Raw genomic sequence first — 25573 nt, 5'->3', positions numbered from 1 at the left:
ATAGATTATGGTAATCAGGCACATAAATGCATGCAACTGTTATTATGGCATTTTAATCACAGAGTTTTCACTGGAAGGCTTCATTAGAATTCTCGTAATCTTACTTGTTAGTGTAACAAACAGTAATAAATGCCAAGGAGCTTGGATTAAGGCAGAGGCGTTCAGACTTTAAAAGAGGAATATGGAAATGTTGTCACATCTCTGCATTACTTATTGAAATGTGACATCAACAGTTTCGGGCCTCTAAATATCTTACTCATTATAAGCATAGGGAACAAGGCAACCTGAAGATAGTAATTATGTCTTTCTACTGAGCAGTACAAAGGTGCCTTCCATAGAGTCGTCCTAACTCCTCTGAAATAACTGGATGGTCTGATACACGGTCCTGGCTATAATTTATTAATGTTAAAATTGGAAAATTTTATTATTACTAATTCCTTTTATTTTATGGTTAGTGGTAAGTATGTGCGAACGTGAGTATGTCTCCAAACTTCCTAATTCTCATTATCTTTCAATCTTGTACTATTATTTGGCAAATTGGTAGGAAAAGTGCCAGGTTTGTGTTTTTGTTGTTTTTTTTTCCTAGTAAGCAGTATTCACAGTAATGTGCTTGAGAATAAACCACTCTTTCTGAAAATAGTGTGGTTTTGCAAGCAGGTCTAAGCATCAGCACACAATAGATGACCATCCCAATTTTGCTCCAGCCCAGAATTTAGATGTGAGGATGTCAGTTCTGGGGGAAACTCCCTACTTCAGTTACCCGTTGCTGTGTAACAAACTAGGCCAAGACTTAGTGACTCAAAACAATGAAAATGTATTGTCTGTCATGATTCTGTGGGCTTACCAGGCAGTTCCTCTGCTTAACTTGGTGCTGGCTGAGATGCGGGGATAGCTCGAAGGTCCATAGTGGACGCTCAGCTGGGGCTGTTTGGTCCAGGCCTCAGTTCCTCTCTGCTGCGGCATCTCCACCTGGCTGCTTTGGCTTCCTCGCAACATGGTGGCTTCGTTCAAGAAGAAACATTCTAAGAGGTGAAGGCAGAAGCTGCAGATGCCTTTAAGGCTCAGCCTCACAGGTGACACTCGGTCACTTCCACTGCATTCTGCTGATCCGTGAGTCACAGGCCAGCCCAGGCCAGTGTGAGAGGGGGTACTACACAAGGGCGTGGGTCCTGGGAGGGGTGCTTCATTCGGAGCCATCTTTGGAGACTAGCTTCCATACTCCCACACGGGGGGCCATCCTGGCTGGTTGCCCGTCACTCTGTCTTACGCTCAACTCTTTCTTGTCTACACGGGGGAGCAAAAACGGGCGGGGGGCTTTCTCCTCGGAGACTGTGTGCCAGGGAACCACCTTTCTTTACTTCCTCTCACTGCAGCCCTTGAGGTCCAGCTGTCCTTCTTGGGAGTGCGGTCATAGAATTCCTGCCACCAGCTACTGCACCTGGACACAATCAGAGGTATCATCTCAAGTGACTCAGGTCATTTGTCCCAGATGTGGCGAGCAAACTGGTGCTGCTGTCCCTCTCTATCCTTGTCAACAGGCTCCATCCCTCAGAGCCACATTTCTTAAACTGGTGCATGGACTAGTCACCTTTATCTGGATGGCTGAGGAGCTTGGTAAAAAGTGGAGGTTCACTCCAAACCCACCGAATCAGAGCCTCTGGGGGGTGCGTCCTCAGAATCTCTCTTTTCAACAAACTGCCCTATTGATTTGGCTGAGTACTCAAGTTTGAGAACCCATGTTCCAGGCAGACCTTGCTCTGTTTCATGTAACCCTGGGCTGGGCCTCTAGATCCTTGGACAGTTTGGATCTCTCTGGTCTGGGCAATGAGTTCACCCATTTTTACCTTTAGACTAAAACGGATGCCCTGGAAGCAGCTGACCCATTTCCTCTGTGCTGCTGGCCAGCGGGCTTCCCACAGCCACCCCCCCCAGGAGGACTCATGGCCTTGTTCGATTTCCTCACTCTGACCCAGTTATCACGACCTCACTGTCCTCCATCCTCCACATTTCCCATGTGCGCTGCTGGATTCCTTGGTTGGTCAGTTGGTTGCTGTTGCTGTTGTTGCTGCTGTGCGTGCGTGCGTGTGCGTGCGTGTGTGTGTGTGCGTGTAATCAGCTATGTCTTCATTGCCTCAGCACATCCAGGCTAAAAAAACATTAGAAATTGGCTGCTCCCCAGTTTCCTAATTTCCAGATCAGCAGCTGATATTCCGAGAGGTGAGGACTCTGGCCTGAGGCCACACAGCAAGCCAGTGGCAGAGCCAGGGTCTGACCTGCATTTCTTGGCCCTTTCTCCCAACTGCCTGACCCTGTCACCTCCTGTCCCAGCCAACGGCAAAAGCCCTCCGCCCCTTGATGGTTCCTCCAGTACCTGCACTCCTGGTCTTCTTAAGTTTCAAGCACCACTGAATTTCTTCCTTAATAAATCAGAATCAAAAGCAATATACATGGGCTTCCCTGGTGGCGCAGTGGTTAAGAATCCACCTGCCAACGCAGGGGACCCGGTTTCGAGCCCTGGTCCGGGAAGATCCCACATGCCGCGGAGCAGTTAAACCCGTGCACCGCAACTACTGAGCCTGCGCTCTAGAGCCCGCGAGCCACAACTACTGAAGCCCGCCCGCCTAGAGCCCGTGCTCCACAACAAGAGAAGCCACTGCAATGAGAAGCCCGCGCAACCGCAACATAGAGTAGCCCTCGCTCGCCGCAACTAGAGAAAGCCCGCGCACAGCAACAAAGACCCAATGCAGCCAAAAATAAATAATAAATAAATTTATATATATATATATATTTTTAAAAAGCAATATGCACCTTGTTCCAAGGTTTTTCTCATGATCATTCCTTAAATATTACTGATCTGTTCATATATATTTTAAGATCTTACAGTATCACACACACGTCTGGGTGGCCACAATCCACAGATACTTTTAGGTTGGGCTTAGGGGAGTGACTGTGACTTTTAAGAGAGTTGGAAGCAACACTTTGTTTTTGCTATTTTTCTATCTGAGAAGGGGGAACAGAAAAAAAAAGTAAACTGTTTATTCTGGGGAATTTTAAACCTACAAAAGTTGAAGGTGAAGTCCCGTATGCCCACCACCCAGTGTCAGCAATTATCAACTCATGGCCAGTCTACACCCACCCTCACTCTTCTCACCTCAGATGATCTTGAAGCAAATTCCAGACATGAGAGCAGGGTTAGGAATCCGGGGATGCAATGGTGATAGAATTCTCAGGTGATTTGCTGTTCTGAGGGCTTGGGCCAGTTCTCATTTATTATTCTCTTGAAGGAATCCTTTGCTCACCCTCCAGCAGGGGACCTACCAGCCTCTTCTCAGAGGTTCCTCTGACCCACTGGAGGAGTGGCCTGCCTTGGAGAGCCAATCCAGGGCATCTTTGCCCCCCTCCACGGTCAGTGACCTCGCCTGTGTAACTTGACATCAGCCAGGATGGGAGCATCTATCCCAGGGAGATTGCCAGGACTGTTTGCCCTTGGAGAGCCGGCTGTAAAACATTTCCCAGCACACCACGGCCCTGACCCCTGAAATGTGCCTGCACAACCTCACCACATCATACTAGAGCCTCTACCATGGTGGTTCTCAACCCGGGATATACTGGACTCACCCAAGGAGCCTGTACTCTGTGCGAATACTCCCTCTCCTTCCCTCCGATCTTTCAACCGTCGTCTCTGGGACATTGTGGGAACTCAATAAATGCTTCTTGAGTGAATGAATGAATGAACATGACTGTATGGTGGGTACTGGTATCGTCTCCATTTTGTGGATGAGGGAACTGGGGCACAAAATTGTTAAGAAATTGCCCCCAAGTTAGTGGATAACAGAGCCAGCATTCAACTGCAGGTCTGTCCGACTGAAACTCGGAAACTCAGATGCACACGGCAACTCAAAGAGCGGAGGACCCTGCAGAGTCCCAGTGGCTGGCCCCACCTACCGAGGGCTCAGCTGTCCTCATCAACCACTTCAGGCCACTGCGGTGATGCCTCCGGCGAGCTCTTCCCCGGGCTCAGGGCAGCAGACTCAATCTATTGTGGGGCAGCTCCATGACTACGCGTTCACCATGCAGCAAACATGGCCCTAAGGCAGACTGCATGAGAGTTTAGAGCATGGCTTTGAATCTAAAAGCGCTGGGCTCCAATGCCAATTCGGACACCCCAGTTTTCTCATATGCAAGAGGGGACTTATCCTATAGGGTAATCCATTCAATCACTTAAAACATACTGTGTAGCACCTACCAAGTGCCGTGTACTGAGTTAGCAGCCAGGGGTACCAGGGCAGGCAAAACAGGTTCCGTGGCCCCCGTCTTCATGGAGCTTAAGGAATTCTGAAGAGTAGAAAAGACAATGCATTTAAAGTCCACCCCCTGGAACATAGGAAGCGCTTGCATTCGTTAGAATGCCCTCTCTCTTAAATGACAAATTCCCAATCAAAGGAGCTGAAGCAAAAGGCAAGATTTGTGGGCTTATACCTAGGACAGCCTAGCATGTCCCTGCAGGGATGGCTGGACCTCAGCGCCCGCCTGCTGTGGCTGGGAGTCTGACTCGTTGTCTCTGCTGTCTTTTGTGCTGCTTCTCCTCCACCAGAAGCTGCAGGCCCCCACCCCACTAGCCTAGCCAACCCAAGAGACTGGGAATTTTCCCTCCTAATGCATACCAGGGCTGACTCCTATTGCCCAGATCAAGACATGTGCTCATGCCAGACCAGCCACTGGAACCAACTGGCCAGACCCAGATCATACATCCACACCTGGGATAGGGGCACAGATGTCCAGCCCCACTAAAGCCAAATGGACCGAGAGCGTGGTAGGGGTAATTGTCCCGAACCCCCTTCCCCATCAAGGACCAGGGCAGGGAGGAAAGCACGATGGGTGGGAGGTATTGTTATTAATATAATGTGCAGTAGTAAGAATTACTCCATGTAGCAGGTGAGTTCATCTCTCACGGGAACGCAGAGGCTGCCCGTCAGTATGTCCTCGTGGCTGAGCGGGGGGCCGTAATGATACGCTGGAGACCTGATGCCACCCAGCCTAAGGGACATGGTCACTCCCAGGACAGAACAAGGAGAGAGGGGGTATTCTGTGCTGCATGTACTGAGATTGCCACTAAACACAACACACACCCCAAGCAGAAGATGGCATTTGCTATAAGCCTCGGGTGTCTTGAATTTGAGTCCTGGAGCGTGTCTGACATCTTTAGAGGTCGAATTTTCACCATGTGTCAGCATGTCTATCGGTTTGTGTTACAGAAGGGTTCGCTCAATACGTATTTACTGGGCATATGCTGGAGTTGCTCCATGGTTGGTTTGAGAGGTGCTGGCTCTTGGTTACCCCAAATCCACTCCCTCTGTCTACCCTGCTAATTGAGTCTCACTTTTGTTCAGGTATCCATCCCCTTGGGAAGGTGACCTGATACCCTGCTGGGAGTAAATTCTGAATCATCCAAGCCAGTCGTGGCGACCCCATTTCCCCTGCACGTTGATGCTATTCATTTGTGGGCCACGTATGGCCGATACTCATGGGGGAAATCAAGGAGGAAGGTTTCTTCATCCTTAAAAAGAACCCTGGCTCTGGCTGTCAGCATTCTTTTTAAGAATGAAGAAACACTAGGAGGCAGCTCCTGGTCTCTAGCAGAATGCTCCTGGTTCAGGAACTGTGCCAGCCGTATTGTTAACAAAAGGCTCCGGCAGTTTCATGGACTCTGAGGTGGGAGGCGGGGGACGAAGGGGGAGGGCTAGGTGTGGACAAGTACTGGGTACTGACTCAGAGAAGGGCAAAGTGCCTTCAAGGTCTTCCCTCCCTCACCCCTGCCCTCATAAGGAGGGCTCAGCAGAGGAGCCTGCAGACCTCGGCTCAAGGAGACCAGGGGTGAGAGCACCAGGGCTGAGAGTGCAGATGTGTGGTCCTTCGGAGGCTGCAAGGCCCTGGCTGTCACCAAGTCCAGCTTTTCCCCCATGGGTCCTGCCAGGTAAAGCCTTTGTAACTACTTACGACCAAGCTTGAAAAATCACACGTAGACTTTTAACCAGAAGCCGAAATCCTCAAGTGTTATTTGCCTTGGAAAACATTATAATAGACTCAACGTGGAACCTTTTCGTAACCAGGGACAGAAAACCCAGCTCAGACTGGGACAGAAAACCCAGCTCAGACTGGTTTAAAAAAATAGAGGGTACTTGATTAAAAAATGGGCAGAGGATTTGAATGGACATTTCTCCAAAGATGATATCAAATGGCCAATAAGTATATGAAAAGATGCATCACTTTGACTAGCATCACTAGTCATCAGAGAAGCGCAAATCAAAACCACAGTGAGGTATCACCTCACATCCAGTAGGATGGCTACTATCAAAAAATCCTGAAAATAACAAGTGTCGGTGGGGATGTGAAGAAGTTGGAACCATTGTACACTGTTAGTGGGACTGTGGAATGGGGAAATGGCTGTGGAAAACAGTATGGTGGTTCCTGCAAAAGTTAAAAATAGAACTACACGTGATCCAGCAACCCCACTTCTAGGTATGTATCCAAAATGATTGAAAGCAGGATCGCAAAGAGCTATCTGGACACCAATGTTCATAGTGGCATTATTCACAATAGTCAGGAGGTAGACGCAACACAAATGTCCATAGACAGATGAATAGATAAACAAATGTAGCACATACATACAATGGAATACTATGCAGCCTTAAAAAGGAAGGAAATACCGTCACATGTTACGATAAGGATGAACCTTGAGGACGTTATACTAAGTGAAATAAACCGGTCACAGAAGAATAAATACACTATGAATCTACTTAATGATATATGAGATAACTAAAGTAATATTTGATTACTTTAGATACTTACTTTTTACATTTTACACTTAGATATTTACTTTTTATATTACTTTAGATTATTTCTTTTTACATAGAAATAAAAAGTTCGGGCTTCCCTGGTGGTGCAGTGGTTGAGAGTCCGCCTGCCGATGCAGGGGACGCGGGTTCGTGCCCCGGTCCTGGAAGATCCCACATGCCGCGGAGCGGCTGGGCCCGTGAGCCGTGGCCGCTGAGCCTGCGCATCCGGAGCCTGTGCTCTGCAACGGGAGAGGCCATGACACTGAGAGGCCCGCGTAACGTAAAAAAAAAAAGAAAAGAAAAGAAAAAAAAGAAATAAAAAGTTGACTGGTGGTTCCCAGTCCCAGGGCCTGGGGTAAGGGGGAAAAGGAAAATTGTTGTTTTACGGGTATAAAGTTTCAATTATGTAAAATGAAAAAGTTCTGGAGATCTGTTTCACAACAATGTAAATATACTTAATACTACAAAATGGTTAAGATGATAAATTTTATGCGATGTGTTTTTTAACCACAATAAAAATAAGTAGATGAATGAATGAATGAATGAATTGAATTTATTGGCTCACATAAATGAAAGTCCAGAGGAGAAGTGAACTTTAGGTTAGGCTTGATCCTGTGGCTCAGTGATGGATAGGAAAGACCCTGTTTCTTTCTATTTTCCTTGTCCTCCAAATAACAAATAATCTATGTAGAAAGATTTCATTGCATGTTTGTGTGTCTGTCCATCCATCCATCCAATAAATATTTACCAAGGGCATTCTTTTTATTAGGCACTGAATTATATGCTAGGATTACTTTGGAAAGACAAGCTTTCAATTAGGTAAAAATTTATTTTGCAATGAGGAAAACTTACTTCCTCTGATGAGCTCATATGTCTGTGTTTGCTGGTGACCAGAAAATAGTCATATATACCCTTTACAATTTGATGGCCAGAAAGCTCAGGACAAAAGTTCTTCTATTCTTATTTTAGATTTCAGTGGTTCCTACTCTTTAATTCCTTTTCCAAATCTTTTAAGTGTTTTTACTATGTGTATTGTCATTGTTGACTGCCTCATATTTCTTATGAAATGAGCTGAGGAAAAAAAACAATTTATTAAAAAAAACAGGCACAATCAAGTTTTAGTTGTGTCACCTCATATTTCTGACTCAGGGGAAGCTTCAGGAATACTCAGCAATAAAACTATCTTTCACCAATCCCGTGGAATTTATAATTTTGTGAGTTTTACACAGATTATGTATTATTAATCTCATTTTACAAGTGAAGAAAATGAAGCTCAGATTTTGCTTAAGGACCACTAGGCAAAGGCCTTAAACTCTAACTTCACGTGACATTCCTATTATACCATTCTTCCAAGATCACATGTCAAACTTTTCTTTGGGGTATTTTTAAACTAAATAATATAATACAGGCAACGTTTTAGACAGCATAGCAGACCTCTTGATTGTCCAACTGAAGCTTACTTCCTCTTCTCTCTTTCTAACAAAGACCCAATTTTGCTTACAGTGCCGTTTTGACCATATTAAAATGTTCATCTTCCCAGACTCTTTTGCAGTTAAGGATGGCTGTGTGACCATTTTGGCCAAAGCAATATTGGCAGAAATCCTAGGAATGGCATACATTCTCACATAAAAACATAAAACTTTGAGAAAAAAAGCTTACAGTCCTTTCCTCTCTTCCTATCTGAAGAGTGGGCACCATGTATGGAGGCACAGCAGCCATTTTGCAATGAAGAGGATGAAAGCTAAGAATGGCAGAGCAGGAAGAGCAAACCCATCTGAGTCCCAGTGTGCGTTGCTGGTCAAGCAGCCGCCCCAGGCCTCCACTTTTTACCTCTTGCTTTCTTGCTCTGCAAGGGAAGTGACACCCCTAGCAACTTAAGCCATATTGATAAGGTTTTCTGTTACTTTGGCCAAACATAATCTGAACTCTTATGTCAGTCTAGAGAGAACAAAATCACTGATAGGCATTTTCTACTCTCAGATGAGTAGGAATCCCTTTCCTAGCAATTGACAACAAAACAATTATTTGATTTCTATTATCCAGATGTTTAATTTATTTAACAACATGGCTTGATCTTTTCAATGAGGGAAATCACAGGTTGATTCCATCCCAAATGGCTCAATATAAGGAAAGAGATTAGGGTTTAAATGACCACCATAAGTACATTGCATAGAGTTCCCTGGGGGCATCTTCCGTTCAATATTTACTTATTTGTCATTCCAAGATTGATTACAATATAAAAAGAAAACAGCAAATCATCCAAAATTCTGCCATTAGAAATAACCAGTTAATATTTGCTATAGATAAGTCCAGACCTCTCTTTATGCATATGGACAGAAAAGGGGTGTGTGTGTGTGTATGTGTGTGTGTGTGTGTGAGAGAGAGAGAGAGAGAGAGAGAAAGAGAAGGAGAGAGGTGGCGGGTGGAGAAGGAATCCGCTGGCCAATTTTATTTTATTTTTTTAAGCTGCTGGTATTAGGATTGTGTGGAATCTATAGTTCAATGGGGAGAATTTATATCTGAACAATATTGAGTCTTCTGATCCATGACTATGGTGCATCTCTCCACTTGTTTGGGGCTTCTTTAATTTCTCTCAACAATGTTTTGTAATTTCAGTGAACAGGTCCTACCCATTTTGTCAGATTTATCCCTAAACATTTACTTTTTTGATATTATAGAAGGTATTCTTATTTCAATTTTTAATTTTTTGTTGCTAGTATATAGAAATATAATTGATTTTTGTATATTGACCTTATATCTTGCAACTTTACTAAACTCACTTGTTAGTTTTAGTAGCCTTTTTGTAGATTCCTTAGGATTTTCTATGAAGATGATCATGCTATCTGTAGTGACATTTCTCTCTCTCTTTCCAATATGAATGTTTTTTATTTCTGATTCTTGTCTTATTGCTCTGTGTAGAATCTCCAGTACATTGTTGAATGGGAGTGGTGAAAGCAGACATCTTTGCCTGATTCTTGATCTTAGGGAGGAGGTATTCATTCTTTAACCATTAAATGTAATGTTAGCTATTATTTTTTCAGAAATTCTACTTATCAGGTTGAAGAATTTTCCTTCTATTTCTAGTTGTCTCAGAGTTTCTATCAAGAATGCATTTGTATTTTCCAGATGCCTTTCCTGCATCTATTAAGATGATAATATGATTTTTCCTTTTTAATCTGTTAATATGATGAATGACATTGATTTATTTCAAAATTCAAACCAGGCTTGCATTCCACTTGATCATGATGTATTACCTTTTCTATGTATTATTGAATTCAATTTGCTAAAATTTTGGTAAGATTTTTTTGTGTGTCTATATTCAGGAGGGATATTGGTCTGTGGAGAGATTTTATTTTTTATTTGGCTGCTCTGGGTCTTAGTTGTGGCACACGGGATCTTTGCTGCAGCACACTGGCTCTTCATTGTGGCGCGTGGGCTCCCGAATGCGTGGGCTCTGTAGTTTGCAGCACACGAGCTCTAACTGAGGCATGTGAGCTCAGTAGTTGTGGCGTGCTGGCTTAGTTGCCTCTTGGCATGTCGGATCTTAGTTCCACGACCAGGAATTGAACCTGCGTCCTCTGCATTGGAAGGCGGATTCTTTACCACTGGACCACGGGGGAAGTCCCTGTGGAGAGATATCATTAACCCTATTTTATTGTTAATGATTAGTTAACATATTCCACAGTGTGAATAGCTAACCTTTAGGGCCAGGATGTCAACTCGGGTCTGTGTATTATGAAAATTTTCATGCTTCCACAACAATTTACTGCTTCTCAACTGAAAAGACAAAAGGGTTGCACATAGTTTTTAAGTATCTTCATTGATGAAATAAATAAACCAAATAACAATGCAAATAAACAATATAGAAGATTTACATTTATTTATTCCCATCAGTTACCAACATATATAATGCTAATGCTGAGTAATGCCCACTGGCTGATGACTGGATACTGGATGCCCAGCAAAGTGAAAACAGTCACTTTCCATGGTCCTCAGTCCTTTTGCTGCCTGTGGTACCCTCAGCGGCTCAGCAGCTGCCCGAAGTCCTCCGTGGTGCCAAGGTCAGATATCGATTATCTCATACTTTGGAGGCCAGTTCAGGAGCTAGTCCAAGCTTAGGCCATTATGAAGTGAAGAACCCTTGTCCTCTCTCCAAGAAGTTATTTCTTAATTACCACAAGTGTAATTAGAGCCTGGAATTATGTACTGGAATTACATGTAGGAATTCGTTCAATTAACCAACAAATATTTCCTGAAAGTCTACTACATGCTAGGTACTATCCTAAGTTCATTACAAGGGTAGTAAAATTGACAAAATCCTTGCTCCCATAGACCTTACATTCTAGCAAGTGATGGAGTAACACCTCCAGGTCAACTTAGGGACAAAGACACTGCAAAACTCAAAAGGGAAGAAAGTCTGAGGGGACAGGTTATACAGTGTGTCTGTACCTACTGAAATCCTCTACAGGTGTCACAGCCCTCTCATAATAGAATCATGGGATGCTCCTGCCTGATGCGTGCCAAGCTGTAAGGTTTCCTTTACTGTTTGTTTGTTCATTAAGCTTTGTATAGCAGTAATAGTCGTGTAAAAGTAGAGAGTATAATATAAAGAACTACTAAGTACTCTCAACCAGCTTCAATATATACCAGTACAGTACAATCTTGCTTCTTCTATACCTCTACCCATCCTCTTTTTCTGGATAATTTTATAGTGACATTAAGCACCTTTATTTGCAAACACTTCAGTATATGCCTCTAATAGATAATTGTTATTTTAATAATAATTACCACTATCTTATGTCATACTTAAAAATAACAGTAATTCCTTAATATCTTTAAATATTGTCATGTTCATATTTCCCTAGTTGTCTTACAATTTTTAAACAGATTGTTTGAATCAGCATCCAAATAAGTTCTGTACTTTGCGATTTCTGAAATGACTTATGAATCTCTTTTATCTATATCAATTTCTTCCTCTATTTCTTTTTCCAAAATTTTTATTGTTTTTGTTGAAGAAATTGGATCATTTGTCCTATAGAGTTTCCCACAGTCTGGATTTTATTTTATCCTATGGTGTCATTTAATGTCTTCCTCTGTCCCTTGTATTTCTGCCAGTTTGTATGTCAATGTCTCTCTGGTCATTTTTTCTTTTATTCCTAGTTATTTTCTAAATTCTGTCGCCTCTTTTTTCGAATCACCTTAGTTCTGAGTTTTTTCCCTAACTCTGAGGTATGTTTTCTTTTCATAGCTTCTAACATTTTCTTAATTTCCTGTAACTTGTTTTGGAATATTCGAAATGGTATATGAACATTTCTTCCTAGCAGGCTTTCACTGTAGGAATTTTCTTCTACATCTTCTTTTCTTTTTCTTTCTCTTAAATTAACTTTTTATGGATTTCCACTGCAGTGCTTTTCTGTTGTTCATTTGCTAAGTGAAATAAACTTTTCTCTACTTTTAGGAGCAAAGGGTATGCGAGGACAGCCTTTCTAACTTAAAGGCTCTAGAGCTCTCTCTTCTGCTGTTTTCACAAAGAAATAAAAATCTCCCAGCTTTCTGAGAGCTGCCTCCTCTGCTCTGCAACCCCACCCCCATTTATCTAGGTCTTTTTTCCTTGCCTCTGCCCTTCTGCTCAGATGTTCCTCAGTACAGGGCTTTGTATTAGAAGGAAATTTATTCACTTTGAGCGTATAGAGGTCCCAAACCCTCCAGCACCATCGGGCTTATCGGGTCATAGTCCCATTGCACTTAACCATGTATGAGGTTTGTAGAACCCTCTCCAAGTTTCAGCCGCTGTGCTCGGATTGGCTTGCTATGCCCTCCAGGAAATACCTGCTGGTGATCTTGTGATTCCTCCATTCTCGGCATCTTCAGAACCACAGTTTTCTTCCCTTCTTTCTTCCAGCACTGATGCTGCTACCACACATACCTGACCTTTAGATGCTTTGTCCAGACCTGTTAGTATTGGTGCTTGGGGGGATTTACCTCAGCATTGTTGTAGATGCTGTGTCCACGGCTCTTTAGCTCTGCTAGTCTAGTTGTTTAGGGGGACATTTGGGAAGATTCTAAAACTACCCAGCTATTTCTCATTTCCTTTTTGCTTCCTCTTGGTACCCAGTGTGACATCCCAAGGGGGTAGATGAGTGATCAGTTCGGATTCATTAGAGTTCAGCTCAATGAAATATTCCAACTCGGGGATGGGTCTTCTCACAGGAGCCATGACTCCTGGTGCGCTTAGTGCTTTGGGGAAAGTGGGTAGCGTGAGAAAAAGCGGACGGGGGATGCTGAGGGACAGCAACTGGGTTGGGCCTAGCTCTTAGAACCTGCTTAAAGGCCAAAGTGTTGAGTTCTGCCTCTGACGCCTCCCCTCCTCTGGCTAGGTTCTCAAGGAGAGAAAAAAAAAAAAAAAATCACACAGGAAGTGAAGGGAAAACAGTGCTAAAAACAAGAATTCTAGTGAACTGGGAATTCCCCCATATTCAATATTCTCAGATTTGCATCTGACTCCAGCTTTGAGTTGTTGGGGGAGAGCTGCAGGGCTTCCCTCCCTCCCTCCCCTCCCCCATCTCTGCCTGTGCTCGCTCCGTTTTCTTGTGCTTCCTGGGTGGTGCGGGGTTGTGATGTCTTGAATACCAAGAGTGAGGCTGAACATATGTGAACCTTTCCTAATCCTGCTAATCTGTCTTCAAAAACCTTTCTCAAAGTGTAGGCAACATCCAGATTGTAAAAAGAGAGCCAGAGTGAGCCCGAGCATTTTAATGACAAGTAATCTTTGTCCAAGGGGGAGGGGGCAGCTAGCTCAGCTGGAGATGGAGCTGATGGACTGCAGCAGGTAGAAATAACTGCCGGTAATACCTCCCGTAAATCTCCATTTAGGGGCAGCTGAGGTCTGAATGCAGGAAGAAATCGACTGCGCTTCTAAACTGGAGACTTCCGCACCCATGACAGCTATTCATCAGTAATTAGTTGTGACACAGAATTACCAGCCCCACAATGGTAGAGGGAGCCTTGCGAGGCCTTTGAAACTGATTAGAGAAACTGAACGGATTGTTACTTGCGATTTAAAAAATCTGTTCGGATGTGAGCCTGAGTTAAGACGTCCCTCCTCTGTGTCCCTTGCTTTCTCCCTACCAACCTACAAACAGCAAACCTCTCCAGAGTGTGGCTCTGGGCAAATGTGTCCCTGGGGCTAGCATTCCTCAAAACAAATCGGATACCAGTTGGTCCTTAGAACTTACCAAACTGAAGGGAGGTGACTTTGTAGATTCCACTGACAGAGTAGAATCAGGGAGATTTATCAGGTCTACAAAAAAAAAAAAAAAAAAAGGAAAGAGATTTGGGGGCTAACTAAAGCAAGCAATCAATACTATACCCAGGGAGCTTCTCTGGTGGCGCAGTGGTTGAGAGTCCGTCTGCCGATGCAGGGGACACGGGTTCGTGCCCCGGTCCGGGAAGATCCCACATGCCGCGGAGCGGCTGGGCCCGTCAGCCATGGCCGCTGAGCCTGCGCGTCCGGAGCCTGTGCTCTGCAACGGGAGACGCCGCAGCAGTGAGAGGCCCGCGTACCGCAAAAAAAAAAAAAAAAAAAAAAATACTATACCCTGAGAAATATAAGCTCATAGAAACCAGGCTTGTGAAGAAGCAGACATCCAGGGCTGGGGCAATAAAACACTAGTCCATAGAGACAGATTTGCCAGTTATGCAGCTTTAGTGGAGCTTCTGGTCCTCTAGGATCCAAACCCACGTGGGAGAAAGATCTGGCTGCTGCTGCCCTGCCCGCTGAGGTATCCTCCAGATGAGAGCTGACAGCAAAGCATCATACCCCCTGGGGATTTGCAGGTCCAAGTGGTGGTGTGTTTCTCAGCACATGGAGTAACACTGTTCGTGCCTGTCTTTTATAAGATCTCTGCCAGGTGAGAATGAAGGCTCTGAGTGGAGGAGTTAAGGTTTGTGAGCTTACTAACTGGATAATTTGCTAGAGAAGCCAGACTGGTAAACAATCTACATAAACTTCATGAGCTGTTGCATTTCTCCTCTATTAAACAAGGTTAGTGTTTCCAACAGCTGTGGATTCACCTTAGGTTTTGTATATCCATGTCCGTGGCTACATTTTTCATTCTCTCTAGTTAAACATAGATAATCGATAGATATATATCATATTAGGTAATATGTAACTTCTATATATAATTCAAATGTATACTGAGAGAGTAACTTAATTAATTTAATATATATGTATAAATTTAAGGCAACTCCTTTCTGTCCTTTAAGTAAAATGGGCCTCACTCGCACAAGTGAAGAACTTTTTTCACCTGATGCTGGCCCTTGAGCCACGTAAGAATGCAGCTTCTATCTCCATTTTCCAAACGATTTGCTGTGTAATGTGAGAGAGGACCATACCTCTGGAGATTCTGTTTCCTGGTCTATAAAACAGAGATGATTAACCAGTCCACCTGAAGGTATGATGATATATTGGAACCTTCAACACCTTGTTTACTGATCAACTCAGACCCAGTTAGGATTCTTGTGGGATTTTTGTTTTTTTTGTATTTTTGGGGTTTTTTGCTTTGTATCTTTTTTTTTTTTTTAACATCTTTATTGGAGTATAATTGCTTCACAACGGTGTGTTAGTTTCTGCTGTATAACAAAGTGAAGCAGCTATATGTATACATATATCCCCATATCCCCTCCCCTCTTGTGTCTCCCTCCCATTTGATCCAGGATGATTCTTTCAACTTTTGACAGATGCAAGGACTTCAGTTTCTGCTTCGGCCTGAAATTGCATTTCTACCAGACTCTCTTGGTCTCAGGCTATTTCTATGAATTCTGATTTACCCCAAATTTAGATGGCACAGTGTTGATACTTTCGTTGAGTTTCTTGGGTGATACCCAGTTCAGCCTCAGGTTACAATGCTCACTATTAAGTTTACATGTTTTCCAAAAGGGATTAAATTCCAGAGTGTGGAGCCTGGTTTCCCAATCAGAAATGAAGGGATATGCATGTGGAGAATGGGGGGACAACATATTGAGGAAGAGGGAATTATCAAGTCTGGAGAGACAGAAACCCAGGGTCCTAATTTTGGCTGTTCTTCTCATTAACTCTGAGCCTTCACATTCTTTATTGGCAATTGCCTCACCAGTAAAATGGAGATTATGATGGACCATTACGAGACTCATACAAAATAATATATGTAAGAACACTTCACAGGATCCAAAGTAAAGCACAATTGTGTGAATTGAGCTCCAGGTGGAGCTCATACGCACATTGCAATCATTTTGCAGCAGAAATGATTCTTAACTGGGAAACAGGTTATATGTATAAAAATATGGACTTTGAGGTGGATTTATAATTTCAGAAGATAAGGGCATATAAACACTTTGAGGGCAAGATATCCATCTTCTCATCTTTGTATCCTCGGTACCTAATGCAGCACCTGGATTTCAGTTATATGCTTAAAAAAATTTTGTAGAAAGGAAGAAGAAAGGAGAGAGAGAGAGGGAGAGAGAAACGGAATAACTTGATGCCCCATATTTCTGGGCTTTAAATAAACAAATCTTTTTTTTAAAGAAGGTAAAGAGGGCTTCCCTGGTGGCGCAGTGGTTGAGAGTACGCCTGCCGATGCAGGGGACACGGGTTCGTGCCCTGGTCCGGGGTGGGGTCCCGCATGCCGCGGGGCGGCTGAGCCCGTGGGCCATGGCCGCTGAGCCTGTGCGTCCGGAGCCTGTGCTCCGCAGCGGGAGAGGCCACAGCAATGAGGGGCCCGCATACCGCCAAAAAAAAAAAAAAAAAAGAAGGTAAAGAAATTCTGTAGGAAAAAAAATCAAAAATGAATATCAAACTGAATAATGTCAATGAGTTTCTATATACACTTCATTCCGGTTCCCCAAATATTAACATTTGATTGGGACTTCCCAGGTGGTCCAGTGGTTAAGACTTTGCCTTCCAATGCAGAGGGTATGGGTTCAGTCCCTGGTCAGGGAGCTAAGATGCCACATGCCTCGTGGTCAAAAAACAAAAACATAAAACAGAAGCAATATTGAACAAATTCAATAAAGACTTTAGAAATGGTCCATGTCAAAAAAAATCTTTAAAAAAACCCCATTTGATCACATTTTCTTAATCATTTTCTTTTTCTCTTTAAATAAATTCTGAACTATTTGAGGGTAAGTAGCATCTTTTTTTTTTTTTTTTTTTTTTTTTTTTTTTTGCGGTATGCGGGCCTCTCACTGTTGTGGCCTCTCCCGTTGCGGAGCACAGGCTCCGGACGCACAGGCTCAGCGGCCGTGGCTCACGGGCTTAGTTGCTCCGCGGCATGTGGGATCTTCCCGGACCAGGGCACGAACCCGTGTCTCCTGCATCGGCAGGCGGATTCTCAACCACTGCACCACCAGGGAAGCCCCAAGTAGCATCTATTTTATCTTGACTTGATATTTTATCTGGTTGTTGTGTTCAGAGTTTCTTTGCTACTCAGGTATTATGTTTAAATTACTTTAATTTCTGATATACTTTAAAATTTTCTAATTTGATTGCTTTGAAATCTAATATGACAATATATAGAATTTCTACCTTTTGGCATTTACTAAGTATTTAAAAGGAAGAATGTTTCATCTTTTGTGAAAACATTTTTTTTTATTAACAAAGTTGAGGGAAACGTGTTGCCTTGTTTTCCCATTTAGTTCTTTATATATATATATATATATATATATATATATATATATGTCAATTTTGTCTTACTCTCCATGATTTCTAAAATAATTATTTGCCTAATTGTTTTTATTTTCTTGGGATGTTTCAGTCCACTGTAGGTGTATTTCAGTTTATGTTTTTTCTTATATTTATTTTTATTTTCCTTTTATACATCTTGCTAATATGCCATTTGGCACATATATATGAAATATTCTTAGGTACCCAATGTTGAAAGTGTCTTGATTGTTATTTAGTGTTCTTGTTTCCTGTGAGAAATGCTTTATCTGACTATATAAATTATCGCAATTGCTATATAACAACTGCCACAACACATCGCACGAGGATGAAACCACCTCCCATGTTATTCTTAATCAACAACTTCAAACTACAACTGTGGGCAGTCAGAGAAAAATGCATCTCAGAGAGATGAAAAGAATCAAAATATGTGAGAGCAGTTCAGAGATCTGAAAAACTGATTGAGAGGACCCAGCATGTATCACATAGGTGTTTCAGAAGGAGACAGATGGAAAATTCAGATGAGAATGTTCACAATTAAAGAGAGACATAAATCCTCGGCCAGCAAGTGTACAGTAAATGCTCTGCCAGCATCCATCCCTCAGTAAATCCCTGCTTAGGCATAATGTAATGAGACACAGAGATAAAGAGGAGAGTCTTACAAGATTTTAGAAAGAAGATGAACATGAATAAAACTTAGACTGAGAACAGACATCACATTAGCAGAAGTGGATGTCAGGAGACAATAGAGGAATATCTCCAAGGTAGTGAGGAAACATAGCAGTTAGTCTGCTTGTTGGACGGGTGGCGGGGAGGGATCAAGAACGACATCAGGGAGTGGTTCCAAGGATGCACCCACAGGATCTAGAATGTTCCCTGTCTTAAAAAGAACAGATCCCAAGCAATGAGACAAAAAGTCACTATTTTTAAAATTTCAATGTCAAGTCCACAGGTGTTTGTTATTTTATCTTATGAGGTGTTCTTTTTTTTCTGTGTTTGGAATATAACATATTATTTTAAAATAGGGGGGGGAAGACTAGATGGTGAGACATGAATAAAAGAGCAAAAACCCAAGCGTGTGTGATGAAACAGAGGCAGGTGTGAGGCACCAGAAGCACATGTGAAGAGGACCTTGTCTTTGAAGTAGGGAATCTGAGGATTTCATCTAGGTGCTCCTTTGGAAACCCAGATTTCTTGCCTGAAATCTGAACTCTTTGCCCCACCCCTTCTTTACATCCTCACCTCTTCTGTCGCTCATTTCCCTAATTAGGCTTCTGATGCCATCTTTCTTTGCCCACACTTTGGCTGCATTGTTCCTTTTGAAGTCTCTTGTATTATTCCTCCCAAACCACACCCACAGCCCCAGGAGGCTTTTTCCAAGAAGCCAGCTGCTGCTCCAGGAAGGTTCCAGCCATCATACTACTCTGGAGGAGATGGTTTAAAACCAAGCTTATGCTCTAGTAGGTCTGTGTTTTATTCCCGTCCTACCCAATGGACTTGAGGATACGAGGAGGGGGAAGGGTAAGCTGGGATGAAGTGAGAGAGTGGCATGGACATATATACACTACCAAATGTGAAATAGATAGCTAGTGGGAAGCAGCCGCATAGCACAGGGAGATCAGCTCGGTGCTTTGTGACCACCTAGAGGGGCGGGATAGGGAGGGTGGGAGGGAGGGAGACGCAAGAGGGAAGAGATATGGGAACATATGTATACGTATAACTGATTCACTTTGTTGTAAAGCAGAAACTAACACACCATTGTAAAGCAATTATACTCCAATAAAGATGTTTAAAAACAAACAAACAACAACAAAAAAACCCCAAGCTTATGGCTTGTCATTGCCACAGAATCGACCATTTTGTGAAAATCATGGAGTTACCACCCTCTCCCCTTCCAGCCTGAGAACTCTAAAGACCTTCCAACAGGAGCTGGAGGAAGGGGTGAGGCTACAGATGTACCTGGGGAGAGCTGCCCAGACAGAGTACCTCAGTGACGTAGTTGCAGGGAGTGGTGGGAAGTGAGCCCTGAAGTCCTTTTGACCCTTGACTGGTCTCTCCAACTAGAAAGATCTCTAGTTTGGGCTGGGACCATCATAATACTCTTTGATCCTAGCGTGGCTCTGAGTGCATAGTTAATAATCAGCACACTCTTCTACAGATGAAAGTAACTTCTTGAACTGCTTCATCAAGAGCTTTGTGGTGGTGGTAATGAACTTGGGTTCTGGACCAAGCTGACTTGGCTTAGAATCTCGGTTCCATCACTCATTAGTTGTGGGATCTTGGCCAAGTCTCTTGGCTTCTCTGAGCCTGATTTTATGTATCTATGAAGCGAGGATAGTAACATATCCATCCCATAGAGTGCTTGTGAGAGTTAAGAGTGGCCGTGTGCTTGAATCAAGGAGTCAGCAAGGTTGGTTCCTTCTGAGCACTCTGAGGGAGAATGTGTCCCATGTCTTTCTCCGGGCTCTGGTGATGGCTGGCAATTCTTGGCGTTCCTTGGCTTGTCACTGCCATCTTTGCCTCCATCTTCACATGGTCTTCTCCCTGTGTTTATGTCTTCACATGGCTGTCTTCTTATAAGGACATCAATCATATTGGATTAAGGCCCACCCTACTCTTGTTTGACCTCATCTTAACTAATTGCATCTGTAACAAACCTATTACCAAATAAGGTCACATTTTGAGGTACTGGGGGGTAGAATGTCAAAATATATTTTTGGAGGGATACAATTCAACCCATAACAAATGTTTGTTCAGGTCCTTTACCTATTTTTTAATTGAGTTATTTGTCTTTTTATTAATAAGCTGCCATAGTTCCTTATATATTCTAGATATAAGTCCCTTGCCAGGTATATGATTTGTTCCTTCTACATTTGTTAGTTGGCATCTGTTGTAAAGAAAAATCTTTCTCTTCTTCATTTGTTTAGTTACTCATTTATTTATACCAGTTAATGTATCTTATTCAATGGATAGTAATCTGATATTCTCATGATTTATTTTGACCCTCAGTTGTCCTAGCTTTGGCCAGCAGGAGCTAGTTCAAGTTGACTTTGGTCTTCATCATTTTTTGAGCATTTCATTACTCTGTGGCACAATAAGGTGTTCCAGGCTGGGACTTTCTCTGTCCCAGCCCTGAATCATTCCACAGAACTTGTGTTCCTTTTTGGTGTAGGAGTAGTTACAAACCAGGATCTGGCAGCTCAGTGGGTTCATTGTTACTAGGGTGTCACTATCTCAGGGGAAAGAGTTAGTAAATACATGAATGTGTAAGGGTACGCATACATCTATAAGAATTTCCATATCTATCAGTATGTGTACATATAATATACATACCTAGTATATGTTTATATTATATATACATGAATAAAATACATAAATATGCATATTAAAATTAGTTTAAAATGATAGTTCTAATTCTAATCCAATACCCAAGGGTTCTTTCTAAGTCCATTCTCTGACAGTGAGAAACCACCTTCCCACTATCCTCAATATATTTACTTATTTGCTCAATCATTGAACGTATTTGTTTAACGTAACCCGTCTCTAAATCACTTTGATTACTTTTCCCGCCTACCATCTCCATCCGCCCCTACAAGTACCCGGTGGGTGTCTTGGACACCAGGCTCATTGCTGCTGCCACCTCCATGTGGGAAGGGAAGGGAAGGTGGGCAGGGAAGAGGATGGAACAGAAAGGGACCTAGTGCCTCTGTACAAGGACTCAGGTGTAACTTTCATCTGGCTTTCAGTGACAGGAAAAAAATGGATAGTTTCAGTTTATTTTGTAATCAACTTGAGACCCAACCTGATTTTTCATTTGCTTGGAATGACACCCATCCCCCATGCTCTCTGCTCAGAGGACGCTTAGTCATGAATCAAGACTTGGCTTATTTATCACTGCTGAAATGGTGCTTTCTCTGCTTTGCCCCCATCACCCTCGCTTTACATGGCAGAAGGAACCAGACACAAAGTTAAAGACAAACTACCAACTAGAAAAAATTCTTGCAACATATGGGACAAAGCGATAGTAATTTTAATGTCACCTCAATAGAATAATGGGCAGAGGATATGAACAAAACATGTGAAAATACACTCATCTTCTCTTTTAATCAACTGAATGTATATCAGAATGAGACTTTAATTTCTTTCTTGTAGGATACCAGTGATGACAAAGAATGATGTTGACATGACCGGTGAGGGTTTGGGGAAATGGTCTCATATGCTATAGTGGGAATAACATTTCACCTAACCTTTCTGGATTGCAATCTAGCAATATTGTTTGTCTTTTGATTCAGTATCTCTATCTCTTAGGAAGTTACTTAAAGGAAATAATAAAACAGGTATTAAAACAGGTGTATATATATATATATATATATATATATATATATATATATATATAAGGACGTTCATTGCATCATTGTCTATAACATCAAAAGTTGGAAAAACCTAAATGTCCATCATTAGGAAATTAATCCAATAAATAATAAGATGGAATATAATGCAACTCTTGATCAAGCAAAGATGGAAACTTAGGTGTTGATACATAAAACCATATTTTGTTTTATTCATGACAAAACTCCCACTTGTATAATGGTATCAATGTGCTAGATGCTATTGTATCAATAAATCTATTACAGATATTAACTCATTCACTCTTCACAACAGCCCTAAGGGGGCATAAAAACTCCAGGGTCCATGTCATTGAACATCACCGTCTGCTGCTAATGAAACAAAACAAAACAGACAAAGCATTTTCAAGTGCGTGATCCCGTTCACATGTGTGATTTTTAAAAAATATATAGAATGAAATCTATGAAGCTTTCAATGGTGGTTCTTTCTAGAACTCAAGATTAGTTTACATTATTCATGTATTATCAGGAAAACCAAATTATTCAGCTAACTGAAAAATTAGCTTGAGGAAGAGTGAAGTTCGCTCCGCTCCTCTGAAAAATATCCTTCAGGTGCTCACAGGCAGGCAGGTCTGTGTCATGTGCTGGGACAGCAAACCCCTTACAATCTAGCTCCCACCTTTCTGCCGGGCCCTCTCAACCCTGTGCCATCTGCACGTGCCCTGTGCTTCGTTTCGCCAAGGTGCTCAGAAAAGACATGCCTTAGGTGAGACGAAAAGTGAAACCAGGAGGCCAACCCAGAATGTGACATAATGTGGTAGCACAGCACTAAATAGGGAGTCAGGAGACGTGGGTGCTTTAGCTGGCTGGGAGATGCCCCACACCTCCCTTTACCTCCCGGGAATCAGCCTCTTATGGGAAAATGAATGGGTCTCCAGGATCTTACGGACTCTCAAAAACAGCTCACTAGTGAGGCTACAAAACTTAGTCTGTAGGTGCGTGGTGTGGCGCAGGTGCTAGATGAGTAACAGTCATTGTTCTCGTCGTTAGGTGTTAATTCTTACCTCTCGCTGAAACGCGGATATGAGGGTGAGGGCAGGTGGGCACAGGAGGGGTACGGGTCTGGAGTTTGGACACTTTAGAAAGTATCCTCAGCTGATGAGGCTGATTCAGCCCTCGAGGGCTGAGACTCAGGATGTGAATTTTCTGGAGCCCTCTCCCTAGGTAACCGTATGGTAGAGAACCACACCAAGAAACTGGAAATGAGCCAGAAAATACTAAAGACCTTCCTACTGTACGAAATGCAAGTACTGAAATTCATGCCTGTTATTCACAGGACAATTCCTTCCTTCCTAATCATGCTAAATTATCATTTTAATAATAACGAATATTTAGTGTGTATTTACTGTACTTCAGCCCCTGCTCTGAGCACTTGATATGTGTTATTTTATTTCATCTCCTCCACAATGCCCCGAAGTAAATACTGTTTCCATTTCCAGGTGAGGAAACTGAGGCACAGAGACCTTACATAACTTGTGCAGCGTCACAAAGCCAAAGAGTTTTGACACTCACTCAGGGATCTTGTCAACAGGCGTGGTAGTCGGGTTGCACAAGCCGACAGAAGGGGGCAAAGCAGAATGAAAGCGGCTTGCCCCCATAAGAAAAAGTGACGACTGAAGGACACAGAGAAGCTATAAAAAGTAGACACCACACCTTCCAAACCGGCATGGCCTGGGTCGTGCATGGGGACACAGTCACTGAGAGGAAAAGTGGCCCGTGGCTGTCTTGTGCTGTACGGTTTACTGAACATTTTCATTCTGTTTCATTTGACCCTGAGTCAGCAAAGTTCAATTCAATTTGGTATCTTCTGTTTGAAACCAAGGACGTGCGCAATACATTCAAGGAGAGGAGATCGATAGTTTTGAGGACGTGTTGTTTTAAAAGTGTGAAAACAGTTATCCATTCCTCCAGAAGTTAATCTAGGTAAACAACATAACGCAGGTGCCAGGTTATGAGGAGCCTGACGTGTACATGGGGATGCTGTTCCTGGTTGATAGCCAGCATCCATTTGGTATTAGCATGTTACAGAGAGACAGCTCACAGCTTCAGACCTCAGATCAAGGGTGAGGAGCTCATTTTAGTAAAAACTGCCCCTCCCTCCTTCTTAGCGAAGAGTGGTCGTCTCTTCTTTCCTCCCTCTCTCCCTCCCTTCCTTCCTTTCCTTCTCTCTCTCTGTCTCTCTCTCTTCCTTCCTTTCTTCTGTCAACAAAAATAATCAATAAACAATCTATAACAGGAATAGAAAAGACTTTTATCTGAGCCAAACTGAGGACTATAACCTGAAAGACAGCCTCTCAGACAGCCCTGAGGAACTGCTCCAAGAAGCGTGGTTTTCAGCACAGATTTCTATGTTGTCAGAACAAAGAATATCACACAAGTCAGGGATACGTTCCTTTAGGGTTTTAAAAAAACAACAGAGCAGCAAGTACACAGCAGGTCAGCATGGGCTTGGCACCTGGCAAGGGAGTCTTATCATCAAAGGAAAACCAGCACTGGTGTCCCAGGAAGAGAGGCATTAACCTTTATTTTTAACACGGACATTTTTTAGTTCGGCTCCCTTTTCTTTAACGAGTAAAGCACATGTACAATGTACGTTTGATAGGCCACAAAGGGCTGGTTTAGTTAGCATAAAATTCAAATTAACCCATGTATAAGCCGGAAGGACTTCCTCACACCTCAATACGTGAACATTTCTTTCATCACTTTCTTTGTTTCTTTCACCCAGATTGACCAATTGTTAACATTTTGCCACGTTTCCTTTATCGTGCATTCTCTCTTTTCCTCTCTCTCTCTCTCCTCTTCTCTCTTTTGCCTTCCTTCCTTCCTTAAGTGGCTTAGCAACCCTGTGAGATGTTAGGCTCTCCCTGCTGCCTCTCCTTGAAGGCAAACAATGGACCCTCGTGGATGCACCAGCCCATCCTCTCAGACTCCTGATTCCCCAGCAGCCCCACTCCCAGCCCCGGAGGGGAGGGACTCCCCAGCACCCAGTCTCTCCCTCATGGTCCAGCCATAATTTATTGGAGGGGGTCCCGGGGCGGAGAAGGCACTGTCTGTTTTTGTTTTAATGGTAATTTACAACACGGGCTGCCCTCGTGGTCACCTTCCCCTCCGCTCAAGGAGGTGAACACGATGTTTCCATCTTGGTCGCTGCAGAAGAGGGGCTTTCTCTGAGGGCACCATGAATTGGCCACGGCTGCGTCCCCGACAGCCGAGCAGGGGACCATTATCCCACACGGATGAGAGCCATTAACAAAATGGAGTGTGGCATCTTCACAGCGCAAATATTTTCCCTGACCATAATACCCTCTTAAGGAGACCTCAAGTGGCCTGGCCTTGTCACCAGCTCTTGCAGACACACCACCGATCGTTTTTACTGCTGCTGGCATTTGCAGGGAGAAGAGGGCAAGAGGAAGGCATGCCCTGAGAGCATCCCAAGAGATCTGGGCCCTCGTGGCCTATTGTACTTTCTCCCAAAGACAAAGGAGCCCCCAAGCCTTTCTCTAGCGAGTCGCTTAAGCTTCGTCGATAAATCAGAGTCCAGCTAGAGCTATTCAGATGGAGCAGAGAAGTCCTGAAGCCTCTCCAACGCGTTTCCTTTCTAGGATGTGTAGGAGAGGGGAGATTTTTCAGCCTCA

This window comes from Kogia breviceps, chromosome 5 (assembly GCF_026419965.1).
Source record: "Kogia breviceps isolate mKogBre1 chromosome 5, mKogBre1 haplotype 1, whole genome shotgun sequence".
Lineage (NCBI taxonomy): Eukaryota > Metazoa > Chordata > Mammalia > Artiodactyla > Physeteridae > Kogia > Kogia breviceps.
Note: the sequence above shows the minus strand (reverse complement) of the source record.